The following is a 20,367-nucleotide window of genomic DNA, read 5'->3' on the forward strand; positions in this document are numbered from 1 at the left end:
CACATCCTTTTAATATGATCTTTCTCTGCATAGTCATACTTCGCACAAAACTCTTGCCAATTTGCAACAAACTCATCAACAGTGGCATATTGCATCAATACAGTTTTCATTTCTTCCCCTCAAAGCCATGTATGCACCCATGTTTCCTTCATATTCTTCAGCACATGCCATATGCAGAACCTATGGAGAGAATCTCCGGACACTCGAGGAACAACCACTTTCATTGCTGAATCTTGATCAGTCAAGATTATCCCTGGTTTCTGCCCTTGCATGACTTCTACAAAAGTCTCAAACAACCATGTGAAAGTATTTGCTTTCTCATTTTGCAATAGTGCCCAACCAAACACTATTGTTCGCCCATGTCCATTGATTCCAACAATCGGTGCAAACGGCATGTTGTACTTGTTAGTGCTATAGGTTGTGTCAAAGGATATGATCTCTCCATACAACTTGTAGTCCAATCTTGACCGAGCACCCATCCAGAAAATGCTTCGCACAGTGTCATCAGCATCTATTTGCATCTTATAGATGAAACCAGGGTTCGGAAGCTGCAACTTCTCAATATACTACCTAGTCCACTCAATATATGTGTTCTTCATCTTCTTTATCCGCTCATCCTATTTCAGGTTATCAAGATTGTTGACGTCAAATGTCAAATTACCAAAGTCCCCACCATGCAGCCTCCTAAATATGCTCATAATTCTTCGTGGTTTCACCCTATTTTCTTGCAGCAACTTAGACAAGAGTATTTCTGCTTCATTCATGTGTTTATGGCTGAGGAAGAATTTGGTGAGTGAAGGCAAGCTCACAAAGCTATGGTTATGTTCCAGACAAACAGACAGAATAAACCATTTCCTTCCCTTAGCTTCACTGTCACATTCATAGCGCAGTTTGTTCTCTCAATTACACTCCTCTTCCTTTTCCTAATACCCGAGTTGGTTTCACGTGTCTTCCTACTCTTGAAGCACTGTATAGTGATCTTCCTTTGCTTGTAGTTTCTTCCTTTTTTTTCATTGCAAAACCATTCATCTGCGTATATACATTCACAAATCTGTCTGCCTCGTCTAGCATAGAGAAAACCATGCCAACAGCGGGTGTACTTGATTTCTCCAATTCATCTAGTGTAGGGAATGCATATTCTTCCTTGCCATTGCATGCTCCAGTTTCATCATCAGAATCTTCATTTTCAGATAGATGCTCAGCATTTGAATTCCCAACAAGATCAACTAACTGCAAGAAAAAAATCAACACAATCAGAGAATTCTATGTCAGATTTTCTATCATGCTAACTTTCTTACTTTTTCTGTGCACCAACCAGATCAAGAAAAAAATATACAATTTCTTTCACTACTGCAGGATGGTCGACGAAATTGTGTGCGATGCCATAATCGCAAACGGTGGTGTAAAAAAACCATCAAAAAGGTGCAAAACGTTTGCGATGACAGATGCATCAAACATGATTCAGAATTTAGTTGCATGTGCGATGCAAGGCATACGGTTCAGCTCAATGAACTGTTTGTGATGAGGACACACAAAAGAAACGGGCAGCCAGATGAAGGCGTGTGCGATATACATCATACAGTTCACTGGGATGAACTGTATGTGATTAGGCAACACAATGGAAACGGTTCAACTGAACAAGATGTGTGTGATACGCGGCAAACAGGTCCGTAATCTGAAATGTGTGCGAAGACCAATAATAACATAGACAGTTGCTGCTAATAAGCCGTGTGAATTGCTCTGTCTACAGTAGAATAACATATGTATATATATATATATATATATATATAACTGAAATAAACATCCAATTACATAAGTGACTATATAGATCATTCGCACACACCTCGATAAACAATTGCATGCATTCTAAAGTAGGAGAAACGATCGTCTAGTCATCAACTTCTTGTGACGCTCCCGCCACTGCTATGTGGCTCGATCCCTCGTCTGGTTCAGGAAGAAGACAATTCCTCATGTCAACGATCCGCCTGTACATCTCGTAGCTTGTGTACGCATCCATGGCCGCGTACTTGACATGTTGTTCATCCAGTCTCTTATGCCACACACTGTGCCAGGCGTTCTTGTCCTTATTGCTCTCTTGCTTCATCTTCGCGTAGTAGGGGTTGATGATGGCCGAGGCGAGGTCAACCAGGGAGTTCAGTTTGCTTTTGTCGGTGCCCCAGACCTTGTAGTGGTGCTGGATGTTGACAAGATTCGAGAATCTCAAGTCCGAAACCTTGAGCGCTTTTAGATCGTTGGTGGTGTCCACCGTAGCGAAACTGTAGTTGGAGCTCTTGATAAACCTGGAGAAACGCTCGCAAGGCCTTGTGGCAAGGTGGAAGTGGTAGACGAGGACGTCATTTCGCACGCACAACTGAGCGACTACTTCTACCTCTTGAGCTTGCGTTGGATTTCCCCGAAGAGGAAAGGATGATGCAGCAGTGTAGTGTAAGTATTTCCCTTAGTTTTTGAAAACCAAGGTATCAATCCAGTAGGAGGCCACGCTCAAGTCCCTCGTACCTACACAAAAACAATAGCTCCTCGCAACCAACGCGATTAGGGGTTGTCAATCCCTTCACGGTCACTTACGAGAGTGAGATCTGGTAGAGATGATAGATAATATTTTTGGTATTTTTGATATAGAGATGCAAAGTGAAAAGTAAAAGCCAAAGTAAAAAGCAAAGCAAGATTAAAGTGATGGAGATTGACATGATGAGAATAGACCCGGGGGCCATAGGTTTCACTAGTGGCTTCTCTCAAGAGCATAAGTATTCTACGGTGGGTGAACAAATTACTGTTGAGCAATTGACAGAATTGAGCATAGTTATGAGAATATCTAGGTATGATCATGTATATAGGCATCACGTCCGTGACAAGTAGACCGACTCCTGCTTGCATCTACTACTATTACTCCACTCATCGACCGCTATCCAGCATGCATCTAGAGTATTAAGTTAAAAACAGAGTAATGCCTTAAGCAAGATGACATGATGTAGAGAGATAAATTCATGCAATATGAAATAAACCCCATCTTGTTATCCTCGATGGCAACGATACAATACGTGCCTTGCTGCCCCTTCTGTCACTGGGAAAGGACACCGCAAGATCGAACCCAAAGCTAAGCACTTCTCCCATGGCAAGAACTACCAATCTAGTTGGCCAAACCAAACGGATAATTCAAAGAGACTTGCAAAGATAACCAATCATATATAAAAGAATTCAGAGAAGATTCAAATATTATTCATAGAAAACTTGATCATAAACCCACAATTCATCGGTCTTAACAAACACACCGCAAAAAGAAGATTACATCAAATAGATTTCCACGAGAAAGGGGGAGAACTTTGTATTGAGATCCAAAAAGAGAGAAGAAGCCATCTTGCTAATAACTATGGACCCGAAGGTCTGAGGTAAACTACTCACACTTCATCGGAGAGGCTATGATGATGTAGAAGCCGTCCGTGATGACGGCCCTCTCCGGCGGAGCTCCGGAACAGGCCCCAAGATGGGATCTCGTGGATACAGAAAGTTGCGGCGGTGGAATTAGGTTTTTGGCTCCGTATCTATTCATTTGGGGATACGTAGGTATATATAGGAGGAATAAGTACGTCGGTGGAGCTCCGAGGGGCCCATGAGGCAGGGGGCGGGCGCCCCCCACCCTCCTGACCGCCTCTCTGGTGCCTTGGCGTAGGGTCCAAGTCTCCTGGATCACCTTCGGTGAGAAAATCACGTTCTCGAAGGTTTCATTCCGTTTGGACTCCGTTTGATATTCCGTTTCTTCAAAACACTAAAATAGGCAAAAAACAGCAATTCTGGGCTGGGCCTCCGGTTAATAGGTTAGTCCCAAAAATAGTATAAAAGTGGAAAATAAAGCCCAATATAGTCCAAAACAGTAGATAATATAGCATGGAGCAATCAAAAATTATAGATACATTGGAGACGTATCAGGCATCCCCAAGCTTAATTCCTCCTCGTCCTCGAGTAGGTAAATGATAAAAAGAGAATTTTTGATGCGGAGTGCTACTTGGCATAATTTCAATGCAAATCTTCTTAATTGTGGTATGAATATTCAGATTCGAAAGATTCAAGACAAAAGTTTATATTGACATAAAAATAATAATACTTCAAGCATAGTAACAAAGCAATTATGTCTTCTCAAAATAACATGGCCAAAGAAAGTTATCCCTACAAAATCATATATTCTAGCTATGCTCTATCTTCACCATACAAAGTATTTAAATCATGCACAACCCCGATGACAAGCCAAGCAATTGTTTCATACTCTAACTTTTTCAAAACTTTTTCGATCTTCACACAATACATGAGCATGAGCCATGGATATAGCACTTATATGTGGAATAGAATGGTGGTTGTGGAGAAGACAAAAGGAGGGGAAGATAGTCGCACATCAACTAGGCGTATCAACGGGCTATGGAGATGCCCATCAATAGATATCAATGTGAGTGAGTAGGGATTTCCATGCAACGGATGCACTAGAGCTATAAGTATATGAAAGCTCATCAAAAGAAACTAAGTGGGTGTGCATCAAACTCGCTTGCTCACGAAGACCTAGGGCAATTTTGAAGAAGCCCATCATTGGAATATACAAGCCAAGTTCTATGAAAAATTCCCACTAGTATATGAAAGTGACATAACGAGAGACTCTCTATCATGAAGATCATGGTGCTAATTTGAAGCACAAGTGTGGTAAAAGGATAGTAACATTGTCCCTTCTCTCTTTTTCTCTCATTTTTTAATTTTTTTTATTTGTATGGGCCTTTTCTCTTTTTTTATGGCCTCTTTTTTTCTTTTCTTTTTTTATTTTTCGTCTGGAGTCTCATCCCGACTTATGGGGGAATCATAGTCTCCATCATCCTTTCCTCACTTAGGACAATGCTCTAAAAATTGATGATCATCACACTTTTATTTTTCTTACAACTCAACAATTACAACTCGATACTTAGAACAAAATATGACTCTATATGAATGCCTCCGGCGGTGTACCGGGATATGCAATGAATCAAGACTGACATGTATGAAAGGATTATGAACGGTGGCTTTGCCACAAATACGACGTCAACTACATGATCATGCTAGCAATATGACAATGATGGAGCGTGTCATAATAAACGGAACGGTCGAAAGTTGCATGGCAATATATCTCGGAATGGCCATGGAAATGCCATGATAGGTAGGTATGGTGGATGTTTTGAGGAAGGTATATGGTGGGTGTATGATACCGGCGAAAAGTGCGCGGTATTAGAGAGGCTAGCAATGGTGGAAGGATGGGAAAAAGTGCGTATGATCCATGAACTCAACATTAGTCATAAAGAACTCATATACTTATTGCAAAAATCTAGAATTTATCAAAGCAAAGTATTACGCGCATGCTCCTAGGGGGATAGATTGGTAGGAAAAGACCATCGCTCGTCCCCGACCGCCACTCATAAGGAAGACAATCAATAAATAAATCATGCTCCGACTTCATCACATAATGGTTCACCATACGTGCATGCTACGGGAATCACAAACTTTAACACAAGAATTTCTCAAATTCACAACTACTCAACTAGCATGACTCTAATATCACCATCTTCATATCTCAAAACAATTATCAAGCCTTAATCTTTTCTTAGTATTCAACGCACTCAAAAGAAAGTGTCACAAATCTTGAATACCAAGCAAATTATTATTAAGCAAATTACCATGCTATTAAGACTCCCAAAATAATCTAAGTGAAGCATGAGAGATCAATAGTTTATTTAAAACAAATCCACCACCGTGCTCTAAAAGATCTAAGTGAAGCACATAGAGCAAAATTATAACGCTCAAAAGATATAAGTGAAGCACATAGAGCAAAACTACATAGCTCAAAAGATATAAGTGAAGCACATAGAGTATTCTATCAAATTCTAATTCATGTATGGCTCTCTCAAACGGTGTGTACAGCAAGGATGATTGTGGCACACTAACAAACAAAGACTCAAATAATACAAGACGCTCCAAGCAAAACACATATCATGTGGTGAATAAAAATATAGCTCCAAGAAAAATTACCGATGGAAGTAGACGAAAGAGGGGATGCCTTCTGGGGCATCCCCAAGCTTTGACTTTTTTGTGTCCTTGGATTATCTTTGGGGTGCCATGGGCATCCCCAAGCTTAGGCTCTTGCCACTCCTTGTTCCATAATCCATCAAAAGATTTCACCCAAAACTTGAAAACTTCACAACACAAAACTCAATAGAAATCTCGTGAGCTCCGTTAGAGAAAGAAAACAAAAGACCACTTCAAGGTACTGTAATGAACTAATTATTTATTTATATTGGTGTTAAACCTACTGTATTCCAACTTATTTATGGATTATAAACTATTTTAGTAGCCACAGATTCATCAAAATAAGCAAACAACACACGAAAAACAGAATCTGTCAAAAACAGAACAGTATGTAGTAATCTGTAACTAACGCAAACTTCTGTAACTCAAAAAAATCTACAAAACTTGGACGACCTAGAAAATTTGTTTATTGATCAGAAGCAATTGGAATCAGTATTTTATCACGTTATGGTGATTTCTAATAATTCGGGCACTGAGCGCAAAGTTTCTGGAAATTACAGCAAGATCAAATAACTATCATCCAAGAAGATCCAATAGGTCTAACTTGGCACAAACACTAACTAAAACACAAAACCACATCCAAACAGAAGGTAGATGGGTTATTTATTCCTAAACAGAAGAAAAACACAAAAAACTAAAAATAAAATTGGGTTGCCTCCCAACAAGCGCTATCGTTTAACGCCCCTAGTCAGGCATAAAAGCGAGGATAGATCTAGGTATTGCCATCTTTGGTAGGCAATCCATAAGTGGCTCTCATGATAGTTTCATATGGCAATTTTATTTTCTTTCTAGGAAAGTGTTTCATGCCCTTTTTTAATGGAAATTGGAATCTAATATTCCCTCCCTTCATATCAATAATCGCACCAACCGTTCTAAGGAAAGGTCTACCAAGAATAATAGGGCAAGAAGGATTGCAATCTATATCAAGAACGATGAAATCTACGGGCACATAATTCCTATTTGCAACAATAAGAACATCATCAATCCTTCCCATAGGTTTCTTAATAGTGGAATCCGCAAGATGCAACTTTAGAGAGCAATCATCAAAGTCACGGAAATCTAGCAAATCACACAAAGTTTTGGGGATAGCGGAGACACTAGCACCCAAATCACACAAAGCATAAAACTCATGATCCTTAATTTTAATTTTAATAGTTGGTTCCCACTCATCATAGAGTTTTCTAGGGATAGAAACTTTCAACTCAAGTTTTTCTTCATAATATTGCATCAAGGCATCAACGATATGTTCGGTAAAGGCTTTCTTTTGGCTATAAGCATGGGGAGAATTTAGCACGGATTGCAACAAGGAAATACAATCAATTAAAGAGCAACTTTCATAATTAAATTCCTTGAAATCCAATATAGTGGGTTTAGCAACATCTAGGGTTTTATTTCTTTCCATCCCACTTTCATCAATTTCATCATAGAGATCTAAATACTCCGAATTTTTAGAACGCCTTCTAGGTAAAGGAAGATCATATTCAGTTTCATAAAGATTCATATTGCAAAACAAAGATTTGATAGGGGACACATCAATAACTTTTAGATCTTCATCTTGATTTTCATAAGAATTGGAATAACATGCTTTAATAAAGGCATCTTTGGAAGCACGCATCCTAGCGGTTCTTTCCTTGCACTCATCAATGGAAATTCTCATGGATTTGAGAGACTCATTGATATCATGCTTAGGAGGAACAGATCTAAGCTTTAAAGAATCAACCTCAAGAGAAATTCTATCAACGTTCCTAGCCAAATCATCAACTTTAAGCAATTTCTCTTCAAGCAAAGCATTAAAATTCTTTTGTGAATTCATAAACTCTTTAACACTATTCTCAAATTCAGAGGGCATCTTATTAAAGTTTCCATAAGAGTTGTTGTAGGAATTTCCATAATTATTAGAAGGATTACTAGGATAAGGCCTAGGATTAAAATTCCCTCTATATGCATTGTTACCAAAATTATTCCTACCAACAAAATTCACATCCATATTCATTGTTATTCTCAATCAAAGTAGACAAAGGCATATCATTAGGATCAGAAGAAACACTCTTAGTAGCAAATAATTTCATAAGTTCATCCATCTTTCCACTCAAAACATTAATTTCTTCTATCGCATGCACTTTTTTATTAGAAGATCTTTCAGTATGCCATTGAGAATAATTAACCATAATATTATCTAGGAGTTTAGTAGCGTCTCCTAAAGTGATTTCCATAAAAGTGCCTCCCGCGGCCGAATCTAAAAGATTTCTAGAAGCAAAATTCAATCCGGCATAAAATTTTTGTATAATCATCCACAAGTTCAAACCATGAGTAGGGCAATTACGTATCATTAATTTCATTCTCTCCCAAGCTTGTGCAACATGTTCATGATCTAGTTGCTTAAAATTCATAATATCGTTTCTAAGAGAGATGATCTTAGCGGGAGGAAAATACTTAGAGATAAAAGCATCTTTGCACTTGTTCCAAGAATCAATACCATTTCTAGGCAAAGATGCAAACCAAGCTTTAGCACGATCTCTAAGCGAAAAAGGAAATAGCTTCAATTTAACAACAACATTATCGACATCTTTTTTCTTTTGCATATCACATAAATCAACGAAGCTATTTAGATGAGTAGCGGCATCTTCACTAGGAAAGCCGGCGAATTGATCTTTCATAACAAGATTCAACAAAGCAGTATTGATTTCACAAGATTCAGTATTGGCAAGATGAGCAATCGGAGTGCTAAGGAAATCATTATTATTGGTATTGGTGAAGTCACACAATTTGGTAGTATCTTGAGCCATCGCGACAGACAATAAATCCAACACACGAGCAAACAAAAGGCAAGCGAGAAAAAGGCAAACAGAAAAGAGAGGCGGAGAAGGAGCAGGAGATTGGGAAATAGAGGGCGAATAAAATGGCAAGGGTGAAGTGGGGGAGAGGAAAACGAGAGGCAAATGGCAACTAATGTAATGCGGGAGATAGGGATTGTGATGGGTACTTGGTATGTTGACTTTTTGCGTAGACTCCCCGGCAACAGCGCTAGAAATTCTTCTTGCTACCTCTTGAGCTTGCGCTGGATTTCCCCGAAGAGGAAAGGATGATGCAGCAGAGTAGCGTAAGTATTTCCCTCAGTTTTTGAGAACCAAGGTATCAATCCAGTAGGAGGCCACGCTCAAGTCCCTCGTACCTACACAAAAACAATAGCTCCTCGCAACCAACGCGATTAGGGGTTGTCAATCCCTTCACGATCACTTACGAGAGTGAGATCTGATAGAGATGATGGATAATATTTTTGGTATTTTTGATATAGAGATGCAAAGTGAAAAGTAAAAGGCAAAGTAAAAAAGCAAAGCAAGATTAAAGTGATGGAGATTGATATGATGAGAATAGACCCGGGGGCCATAGGTTTCACTAGTGGCTTCTCTCAAGAGCATAAGTATTCTACGGTGGGTGAACAAATTACTGTTGAGTAATTGACAGAATTGAGCATAGTTATGAGAATATCTAGGTATGATCTTGTATATAGGCATCACGTCCATGACAAGTAGACCGACTCCTGCCTGCATCTACTACTATTACTCCACTCATCTACTACTATTACTCCACTCGTGGATACAGAAAGTTGCGGCGGTGGAATTAGGTTTTTGGCTCCATATCTGTTCGTTTGGGGGTACTTAGGTATATATAGGAGGAAGAAGTACGTCGGTGGAGCTCCGAGGGGCCCACGAGGCAGGGGGGCGCGCCCTAAGGGGGGGCGCCCCCCACCCTCGTGACCGCCTCTCTGGTGCCTTGGCGTAGGGTCCAAGTCTCCTGGATCATGTTCGGTGAGAAAATCACGTTCCCGAAGGTTTCATTCCGTTTGGACTCCGTTTGATATTCTGTTTCTTCAAAACACTGAAATAGGCAAAAAAACAGCAATTCTGGGCTGGGCCTCCGGTTAATAGGTTAGTCCCCAAAATAATATAAATGTGGAAAATAAAGCCCAATATAGTCCAAAACAGTAGATAATATAGCATGGAGCAATCAAAAATTATAGATACGTTGGAGACGTATCAACGGCAACCTTCTGATCGTGCCCGGCACGACCGATGGTGTACTCGAGGTCGAAGCCGACCACTCGGTACTTTTCCTCGGCAAGGAACTGCTCCATATTTTAGATGGAGCTCTCCACCGAGACCGGATCATTCGTCTACACCACCGAGAGGGCCTTCCTCCTCATGTGGGTGTCCACTACATGATTCATGGTGAACTGCCCGCCGTTGTCGTCGTCGGCCACTGGGAGCGCCATTGGAGCCACGAGGAGCGCCATTGGAATCGCTGGATGTCCTCTCTGTATGTGTCCTCGTGGGTGTGCTTATTGTGACATGTGAGACGAGAGATGAAGGTAAATGGCCGCAGGAATAAAAGGGGGCCGGGCGGCGTGGATTCTCGGCGCGTCCGCATGTCAGCTTTTGTAGCGGGTAACTGCATCGTCGCACCGCGCCCGGTGCAACCGCTTGCACACGAACGTGCGTGATCATGCGCTGCCCCAAAACACTGGCAGCGCGCGTGGAGGGATGAGGGCAGAGCACCCGGAGGGACGTGAGAGCAGAGCGCGCGCAGCGGGACGCGAGCAGAGCGCGCCGCGGCCGCCTGAACCGCAAGCGACCACACGCATCATGCGCTCTAACTTTGCATACGGGTGTTCTATCTAAAATGTTTGCGATCAATAGCTGTAGAAATCCTGCTCGGCATATTTTCTCTTGGCTTCCTGGGGAAGCTGTCGGTTTGCATACGGGTGTTCTAACTAAAATGTTTGCGATGAGTGTTTTATATTTAAAAAGCGAATTAAACTTTGGCTTGGGTGCCATTAATGGAGAGGATGCGAACAGGGAAGGTGGCCATGCAAGTCAAAGGGCTCGCTTCCCAGTGAGCCTGCACAGTGTATAGCTCGCACACTTCCCAGTGAGCCTGTGCACTCAAGGACAGCTTGCAACCCTCTCGGTCAGTCTGCGTACCAGACGGCGCTCGCACGCATCCCGTTCAGTCAAGGTCAAGCAGCTGCCCGCACGACACCTCCTACAGTCATTAAAACCAAGACACGTGGCGTCATGTGAATGGTTAACAGAATTTCGGACTTACTAGAATTTAAAAACAAAGGATCTCAATGTTTTGCCAGCAATCAGCGGTGCCCTGGTGTTTGAAATTCATTCCCATTTCTTGCATGGGACCTAAGCATGCACCCAAGGACACATATTTGATTTTTCAACCAATTTATATGCACTGGAGCATGTGCATGTAGTTCAAATTTGAATTATGCACATAAATGCATTGAAAACTCAGTTAATGCATAAAAATGTCCAAACGAACCCCGAAAAATCACTAAAACTCACACAACACTCCTGTTGTTCTATGTTGGAACGAGAAAAAAATTTGAAAGCAATAAGAGGCAATGGATATCGTTTCGTCCCCAAAGGTGGGACATTCCCTACCGAAAACCATCATGCTTGTTGTGAGAAGCTCCGGTTTGTGAGAAGCATATACCCAAACCTGCCCCAAATGGGACAAAATTTGTACCACGGCATGTCGATGCCGCTCCATGATAGCATGCCAAGTTTCATGAATTTCAGACGAGTTTTGGATTTACTAGAATTTAAAAACCAGGCATCTCAATGTTTTGCCGGCAATCAACGGTGCCCCGGTGTTTGAAATTCATTCCCATTTCTTGCATGGGACCTAAGCATGCACCCAAGGGCACATATTTGATTTTTCAACCAATTTATCTGCACTTGAGCATGTGCATGTAGTTCAAATTTGAATTATGCACATAAAATGCATTGAAAACTCAGTTAATGCATAAAAATGTCCAAACAAACCCCGAAAAATCACAAAAACTCACACAGCACTCCTGTTGTTCTATGTTGACATGAGAAAAAAAATTGAAAGCAATAAGAGGCAATGGATATCGTTTCGTCCCCAAAGGTGGGACGTTCCCTACCGAAAAACATCATGCTTGTTGTGAGAAGCTCCGGTTTGTGAGAAGCATATACCCAAGCCTGCCCCAAATGGGACAAAATTTGTACCACGGCATGTTGATGCCACTCCATGATAGCATGCCAAGTTACACGAATTTTAGACGAGTTTTGGATTTACTAGAATTTAAAAACCAGGCATCTCAATGTTTTGCCGGCAATCAACGGTGCCCCGGTGTTTGAAATTCATTCCCATTTCTTCCATGGGACCTAAGCATGCACCCAAGGACACATATTTTATTTTTCAACCAATTTATATGCACTGGACCATGTGCATGTAGTTCAAATTTGAATTATGCACATAAAATGCATTGAAAACTCAATTAATGCATAAAAATGTCCAAAAGAACCCCGGAAAATCACAAAAACTTACACAACACTCCTGTTGTTCTATGATGACACAAGAAAAATATTTGAAAGCAATAAGAGGCAACGGATATCGTTTCGTCCACAAAGGTGGGACGTTCCCTTCCGAAAACCATCATGCTTGTTGTGAGAAGCTCCAGTTTGTGAGAAGCATATACCCAAACCTGCCCCAAATGGGACAAATTTTGTACCACGACATATTGATGCCGCTCCAGGATAGCATGCAAAGTTTCATGAATTTTAGACGAGTTTTGGATTTACTAGAATTTGAAAACCAGACATCTCAATGTTTTGCCGGCAACCAACGGTGCCCCGGTGTTTGAAATTCATTCTCATTTCTTGCATGGGACCTAAGCATGCATCCAAAGACACAGATTTGATTTTTCAACCAATTTATATGCACTGGAGCATGTGCATGTAGTTCAAATTTGAATTATGCACATAAAATGCATTGAAAACTCAGTTAATGCATGAAAATGTCCAAACAAACCCCGAATAATCACAAAAAGTCACACAACACTCATGTTGTTATATTTTGACACGAGAAAAAAATTTGAAAGCAATAAGAGGGCAATGGATATCGTTTCGTCCCCAAAGGTGGGACGTTCCCTATCGAAAACCATCATGCTTGTTGTGAGAAGCTCCGGTTTGTGAGAAGCATATACCCAAACCTGCCCCAAATGGGACAAAATTTGTACCACGGCATGTTGATGCCACTCCATGATAGCATGCCAAGTTTCATGAATTTTAGACAAGTTTAGGATTTACTAGAATTTAAAAACCAGGCATCTCAATGTTTTGCCAGCAATCAACGGTGCCCCGGTGTTTGATATTCATTCCCATTTCTTGCATGGGACCTAAGCATGCACCCAAGGACACATATTTGTTTTTTCAACCAATTTATATGCACTGGAGCATGTGCATGTAGTTCTTGAATTATGCACATAAAATGCATTGAAAACTTAGTTAATGCATAAAAATGTCCAAACGAACCCCGAAAATTCACAAAAAATCACACAACACTTCTGTTGTTCTATGTTGACAAGAGAAAAAAATTGAAATCAATAAGAGGCAATGGATATCATTTCGTCCCCAAAGGTGGGATGTTGCCTACCGAAAACCATCATGCTTGTTGTGAGAAGTTCCGGTTTGTGAGAAGCATATACCCAAACCTGCCCCAAATGGAACAAAATTTGTACCACGGCATGTTGATGCCGCTCCATGATAGCATGCCAAGTTTCATGAGTTTCAGACGAGTTTTGGATTTACTAGAATTTAAAAACCAGGCATCTCAATGTTTTGCCGGCAATTGACGGTGCCCCAGTGTTTGAAATTCATTCCCATTTCTTGCATGGGACCTAAGCATGCACCCAAGGACACAGATTTTTCAACTAATTTATATGCACTGGAGCATGTGCATGTAGTTCAAATTTGAATTATGCACATAAAATGCATTGAAAACTCAGTTAATGCATAAAAATGTCCAAACGAACCCCGAAAAATCACTAAAACTCACACAACACTCCTGTTGTTCCATGTTGGAACGAGAAAAAAATTTGAAAGCAATAAGAGGCAATGGATATTGTTTCGTCCCCAAAGGTGGGACATTCCCTACCGAAAACCATCATGCTTGTTGTGAGAAGCTCCGGTTTGTGAGAAGCATATACCCAAACCCGCCCCAAATGGGACAAAATTTGTACCACGGCATGTCGATGCCGCTCTATGATAGCATGTGCGTTTCTCTCGTACACGTACGCGCGTGTGTGCGAGGCGTTGGCTCTAACTGAACCCGAGCGAGGCGTTGGGCTCTAACTGAACCCGAGCGAGTACACTGCAGGCTACGCGTTACTGAACCCGAGCGATCGATCGATGGCTGTTAACTAAGCCCGATTGAGCGATTCCTTCGCTACTGCTGCTAACTGAAGCCGATCGATTGGATGAACAATGAGCGTTGCGGGGGGGGGGGGGGGTTGGATGAACAGTGAGCAGTGGCTTTGCCTCTGGATGAACAGGACCCCGTGGTGTGGTGGAGGGCTGGATTAACAGTAGACGGTGGAGGGGTGCCCGTGGAGGGGTGGATGAACAAGACCCCGTGGTGTGGAGGGCTGGATGAACAGTAGACGGTGGAGGGGTGCCCGTGGAGGGGTGGTTGAACAGGACCCCATGGTGTGGACGGCTGGATGAACAGGAGCCCGTGGAGGCTGGAGGAGGTCGACGGTAGCCCGTGGAGGCTGGAGGAGGTCGACGGTAGAGATGAACAGTATCCCATGGAGTCCCATTTTGCGGTACGCCACACCCCTCCCGATGAACAGGACCCCCGTTTCGACCATAGCGCTCCAAAACAAGTCCGTTTCATCCGTTTTGCGGTATGCCACACCCCTCCCGATCAACAGGACCCCCGTTTCGACCGTAGGAGGTCCGTTTCCTCCGCTTTGCGGTACGCCACACCCCTCCCGATCAACAGGACCCCCGTTTCGACCGTAGGAGGTCCGTTTCCTCCGTTTTGCGGTATGCCACACCCCTCCCGATGAACAGGATCCCGTTTCGAATGTGGCCGGTCGAACACAAGGCCGTTTCCTCCGTTTGCGGTACGCCAGGCCTCGTTTCCATCGCCTGTTTCATCCAAGCCCTCTCGATGAACACGACGCATTCCGTTGCCTCCCCATGAACACGACGCATTCCGTTGCCTCCCCATGAACACGACGAGGACGCTATTTCTCCGTTCCGACCCAACCATGTACACGAGCCCTGGCCGTACGTATGCCCGAGTAGGCGTTCGAGACCCCGCCCATATGTACACATACGTGACCGTATTTTCTTTCTTGCACCCTGGCCGCTGTACGTACGTGTACATGCTACATGCGCGCCTCTACTATGACATGTACGCGCCTCTACTACGACACGTGCGCGCCTCTACATCCACCAGTATATATGTACATACACATTCGCGACCAGAATGACAACGCTACGTACGCTTCGACCAGGTGGTTCCCGACTGTCAGGCACTTCCTTGCCTGCGAAGATGTAGCTGGTGGGTCCCAGCAGTCAGGGGGCAAATCGTTTTTTTTGCTCGGACGCACTTCCTTGCGTGCGAAGATGTAGCTGGTGGGTCCCAGCAGTCAGGGGCAAACGTTTTTTTCGCGAAATACGGTGACCCGTCCGGTGGGTCCCCGCTGTCAGGTGGAGGAATAATTATTTTGCACGTAATAAGGAGGCACTTCCTTGCTACGGCTGTGGACCCAGCTATCAGACTCTCCACGTACAGTCCATGTCCGATGGAAGCCGTTCCTTGACCACGTTGACCACGCCGCGCCGAGAGCACCGGGGCGGTGGACGACGGTGAGGCCTAGGAAGGGGACGACGTGGAGCCGGGGAAGACGCGACAGTGGATGCCCACGCGTAGAGGAGTACGAGGGTTCACTGGTTCGCTGCGGTGTGAGGATGCCGTCGCCGTAGAATAACAGGGGGTGGGGGTGAGTAGAGGGATGGCCTGGCCAGCGGTGGGAGTAGTAGGGTGCGGTGAGGCCTCCGCGGCATCGCAGCTGGCCACGGGAGGCAGGAGCACGAGGCACGACCGACGCTGGTTTGGGCGACTGGAGCAAGAAGACCAGAGGTTGAAGAAGCACTACGGCCGTTGGATGGACATCGTACGGTCACTGGAGCTAGAATCGTGCATATTGACTAAGTTGACAAAGCCCTCCGTCCCCGTCAACTTAGTAGGCCCACAAGTCAGCCTGCCACTATACTGGGTCCCAGCTAACAGGGGGAGTATTCATTTTTTTGTGCGTAATAAGGAGGCACTTCCTTGCGTGCGAAGATATAGCTGGTTGGTCCGAGCTGTCAGCGGCGGTAATGTTTTTTTTGCGAAATACAGAGGCCCTTTCGGTGGGTCCCTGATGTCACGTGGAGGAATCATTATTTTGCGCGTAATAAGGAGGCATTTCCTTGCGTGCGGCCGTGGACCCAGCTGTCGGCCTCTCCACGTACAGTCCACTTCAGATGCATGTCGGTCGTTGACCATGTTGACCAGGCCGCGCCGAGAGCACCAGGGCGGTGGACGACGGCGAGGCCTAGGAAGGGAATGACACAAAGGCAGGGAAGACTCGACAGTTGTTTCCCACGCGGAGGGGAGTACGACTGTACGAGGGTTTACTGATTCGTCTGCCGTCGCCGGAGAATAACAGCAGGTGTCGGTGAGTAGAGGGATGGCTAGGCCAGCGATGAGAGTACGGTGGGGCGGTGAGGCCTGCGCGGCAACACAGCCGACCGGGGGAGGAGGGACCAGGCAGTCCTGCCGGCGCTTGTTTGATAGGCTGGAGCAGGAAGAGCAGAGATTGAATAAGCACGATGGCCGTTTGATGGACATCCAACAGTCACTGCTTGTGCGTCAACCTTTTTATAGGAAAGCCTCAAATATGTGGAAAACAGCATACAGCCCATCTGCCATTATTTCTAATAATTTACAGCCCATTTGCTAATTCTTAAGGTTTTTTTGGAGTCCATATTCTTTTTGTTAGCATTACAGCCCATATTGTGGCCACGGTTAAAAAATTATACGAAATTTTGCATATTTCGGTGCAGTTTGAACTATTTTTAATCCCGAAATTTCGACTCACATTCAAACTGATTTTAAAAATAAATGTATATCAATATAAAATCCAGCAAATTCTCCACGCATAAAAATTAATGTAATTTAAAATCTCGAAATGAAAGAAAGATATTTGAAACTAATTGCCGGTTTGATGTGTTTCAAAAATGTACAACCCATTTCTCATTACTAGTAATCCATTTTCTCGGCCAACCGAATGAAGCTCTCCTCATCTTGAAAGATTTACAGCCCAACAGGCCTGACAAAGCGACTTACTTGGCAAATCACAAAAAACTAGGCTGTGGCTGTGGACCCAGCTATCAGCCTCTCCACGTACAATACTCTTTCGATGGAAGTCGGTCGTTGACCACATTGACCACGCCGCACCGAGAGCACCAAGGTGGTGGACGACGGCGAGGCCTAGGAAGGGGACGACGTGGAGCCGGGGAAGACGCGACAGTGGATGCTCATGCGAAGAGGAGTATGAGGGTTCACTGGTTCGGCTGCGGCGTGAGGCTGCCGTCGCCGCAGAATAACAGGGGGTGTGGGTGAGTAGACGGATACCCTGGGCCAGCGGTGGGAGTAGTAGGGGGCGGTGAGGCCTCCGCGGCATCACAGCCGGCCATGAGAGGCAGGAGCACGCGGCACGACCAGCGTTGCTTTGGGCGGCTGGAGCAAGAAGACCAGAGGTTGAAGAAGCACTATGGCCGTTGGATGGACATCGTACGGTCACTGGAGCTAGAATCGTTCATATTGACTAAGTTGACAAAGCCCTCCGTCCTCGTCAACTTAGTAGGCCCACAAGTCAGCCACCCACTATGGTGAGTCCCAGCTAGCAGGGGGTATTCATTTTTTGCTGCGTAATAAGGAGGCACTTCCTTGCGTGCGAAGATATAGCTGGTGGGTCCGACCTGTCAGCGGGGGGAACGTTTTTTCGTGAAATATAGAACTTCCCACGTACAGTGCGTAATAAGGAGGAACTTTCCTTGCATGCAACCATGGACCTCGTGGGTCCCAGCCGTCAGGCTCTCCACGTACAGTCCTCTTCCGATGACTCTCGTATGTTGACCACGCCGCACCGAGCGCACCGAGGCAGTGGACGACGGCAAGGCCCCAGACTGGAACGACCCGGAGATGGGGAAGACGCGGCAGTGGAGTCGCAGACGGAGAGGAGTGGGAGACTTGACTGGTTCGGGTGCGGGGTGGGCCTACACTTGGCAGAGAATAACAGGAGGTGCGGAGTGGAGGGATGGCCTGGCCGTCGGCGGGGTAGCGTTTTGCTGAGGAGCGCAAAACAACGCCACTGGACGCCGAAGGCTGGAGCAGGCGGTTCCGGCAGCGCTGGGGGAAGAAGACGAGAGATCGAAGAAGAATCCCGGCCGTTGGATGTAAATCCAACGCCTTCTTAGGCTTCGACCTACTGGCCCACATGTCAGCCAATCCATTTGTTTTTTAGTCCATTTGGTGGGCTGGGTGAAACAATGATGTAGCATCTACGCATCCCGTTTAAATCCCATTTGCATTTTTCTCGAAATCCGTGGACTTGCTGGGCTGGGTGAAAATAGAGAAATGTTATAAAAACATAAACACATGATTGCACGTCAGTAAAATCTTTGCAAGCTTATGTACGCAATCACTAGGAGTTAACTTGCCAAGTTATATATAAACAATTATTATTATTATTTTGTAAGAACTTTCAACTTACGAAATAAAATATCATTTTAATTTGATGAGTTAATAGTACGTGGGATATTATTATTTTTTAGGCTAGACGTTGGACAGTTGAGTTGGTTCTAGGGGAAAGTACTGGGAGAAAACTCAGTTTACATAAAAAAAGTGAGAGAAAATTCAGAGACCTGCTGGGTCCACCTGAGGAGGGGAATATGTTGGGAGGAGGGAGATTCAAAGCACGGCAGCAGAGTGAACTACTTTTTCTTACGGACAAGTGAACTAGTTTACATACATAAGCAAATAGCCACTAAAAAAAGCAATCAGGTAATGGGTTCTTAAAAGAAATATTTCGGACAAAACAGATAATTACGACACATAGGCTAATGCATGAAACACTCAGATGATAAAGGTGCTTATAAACAGATAAAGTACAGCATCTAGACCTTCCTGGCACGCTTGATCATGACGCTGCGGCTGTCTGTGTACTCGTCGGTTACGGGAAGCAGACATGCCCTCATGTCCAAGATCTTCCTGTACATGTCGTAGCATCCATATGCGTCCTTGGCCGCGTAGGTTATGTAGGCTAGATTCAGAGGTACCTCCCACGTGTTCAGGTCGTCTTCTTTCATGTTGGCGCACCAGGGGTCGATGATGGTCTTAGCGAGGTCAACCATCGAGTCCTTCTCCTGCCTGTTGCTGATGATCTTGTATTGCTTCTGGATGTCGACAAGCTTGTTGCACCAGATGGCCGAATCGTCGCGTTCTTCCTTCTCTCCACCGTAGCGAAGGTGCAGTCAGCGCTGCCGTTGAAACGGGCGAATGCTCCAGAACCTGGTGCAGCCATAGGACTGAGGCGAGGCAGAGCTTCACCGAGTCCGTATCGTTGGTGTACATCACATTCAACTTGGTGCAGCCATAGGACTGAACGGCAAACTCAAAGGGGAACTCCTTGCTGAAGTCCATATCCAGCAGGCTCACCCCTCGGATCGCCATTGGAGTCTCTTCGAGTGAACGAGTGTGTAGGCGGCGGCAGCAGTTTGTTTTTCAGCTCTTGGGGAACTGGATTCAACAGTAAGCTGAGTGTGTACAGGCGACAACAGTTACTACCCCTCCCTCGTCCGCTGCACGCCCGGCAGAAGATGCACCCTCGGCCACACATCGGTTCACGAGCGGGTCTGTATTGGTACTGTAATAACAGGAGTTAGTGGTCACTTTACTTAAATTTAATTAGCTTTAATAGAAATTTATACTTAAAACAAGCAATGCATTCGCTCGTTCTATCAGTGCCACAGGATCAACATGCACAACAATTAGAATAATTATTATCAGGACGCACACGATCAGCACATTCGGTGCACTTTCACAAAGATAATACTCCCATGTTTGAACTGTTTGTTATGGTTGTGGTCCTCTGCATCATCATGCCATGTTTCCCAGCTTGCAAGATTCAGAACCAACAAATAAGATCCAAATAATAAGTACAACAAAGATGCCTACACATCTCATTGATTCCCAGCTTGCAAGATTCAGAACCAACAAATAAGATCCAAATAATAAGTACAACAAAGATGCCTACACATCTCATTGATTCCCAGCTTGCAAGATTCGGAACCAACAAATAAGATTCAAATAATA

At 44.2% G+C, this 20,367-nt stretch overlaps 1 pseudogene; it reads right to left on the minus strand.

Moving 5' to 3' along the window:
• LOC147963587 (uncharacterized) overlaps positions 1-20,367 on the minus strand; it is a 38,732-nt pseudogene that overhangs the window by 1,025 nt on the left and 17,340 nt on the right.

The sequence above is a fragment of the Triticum urartu genome, chromosome 6A (assembly GCF_056163025.1).
Source record: "Triticum urartu cultivar PI428250 chromosome 6A, HENAU_Tu73, whole genome shotgun sequence".
NCBI lineage: Eukaryota > Viridiplantae > Streptophyta > Magnoliopsida > Poales > Poaceae > Triticum > Triticum urartu.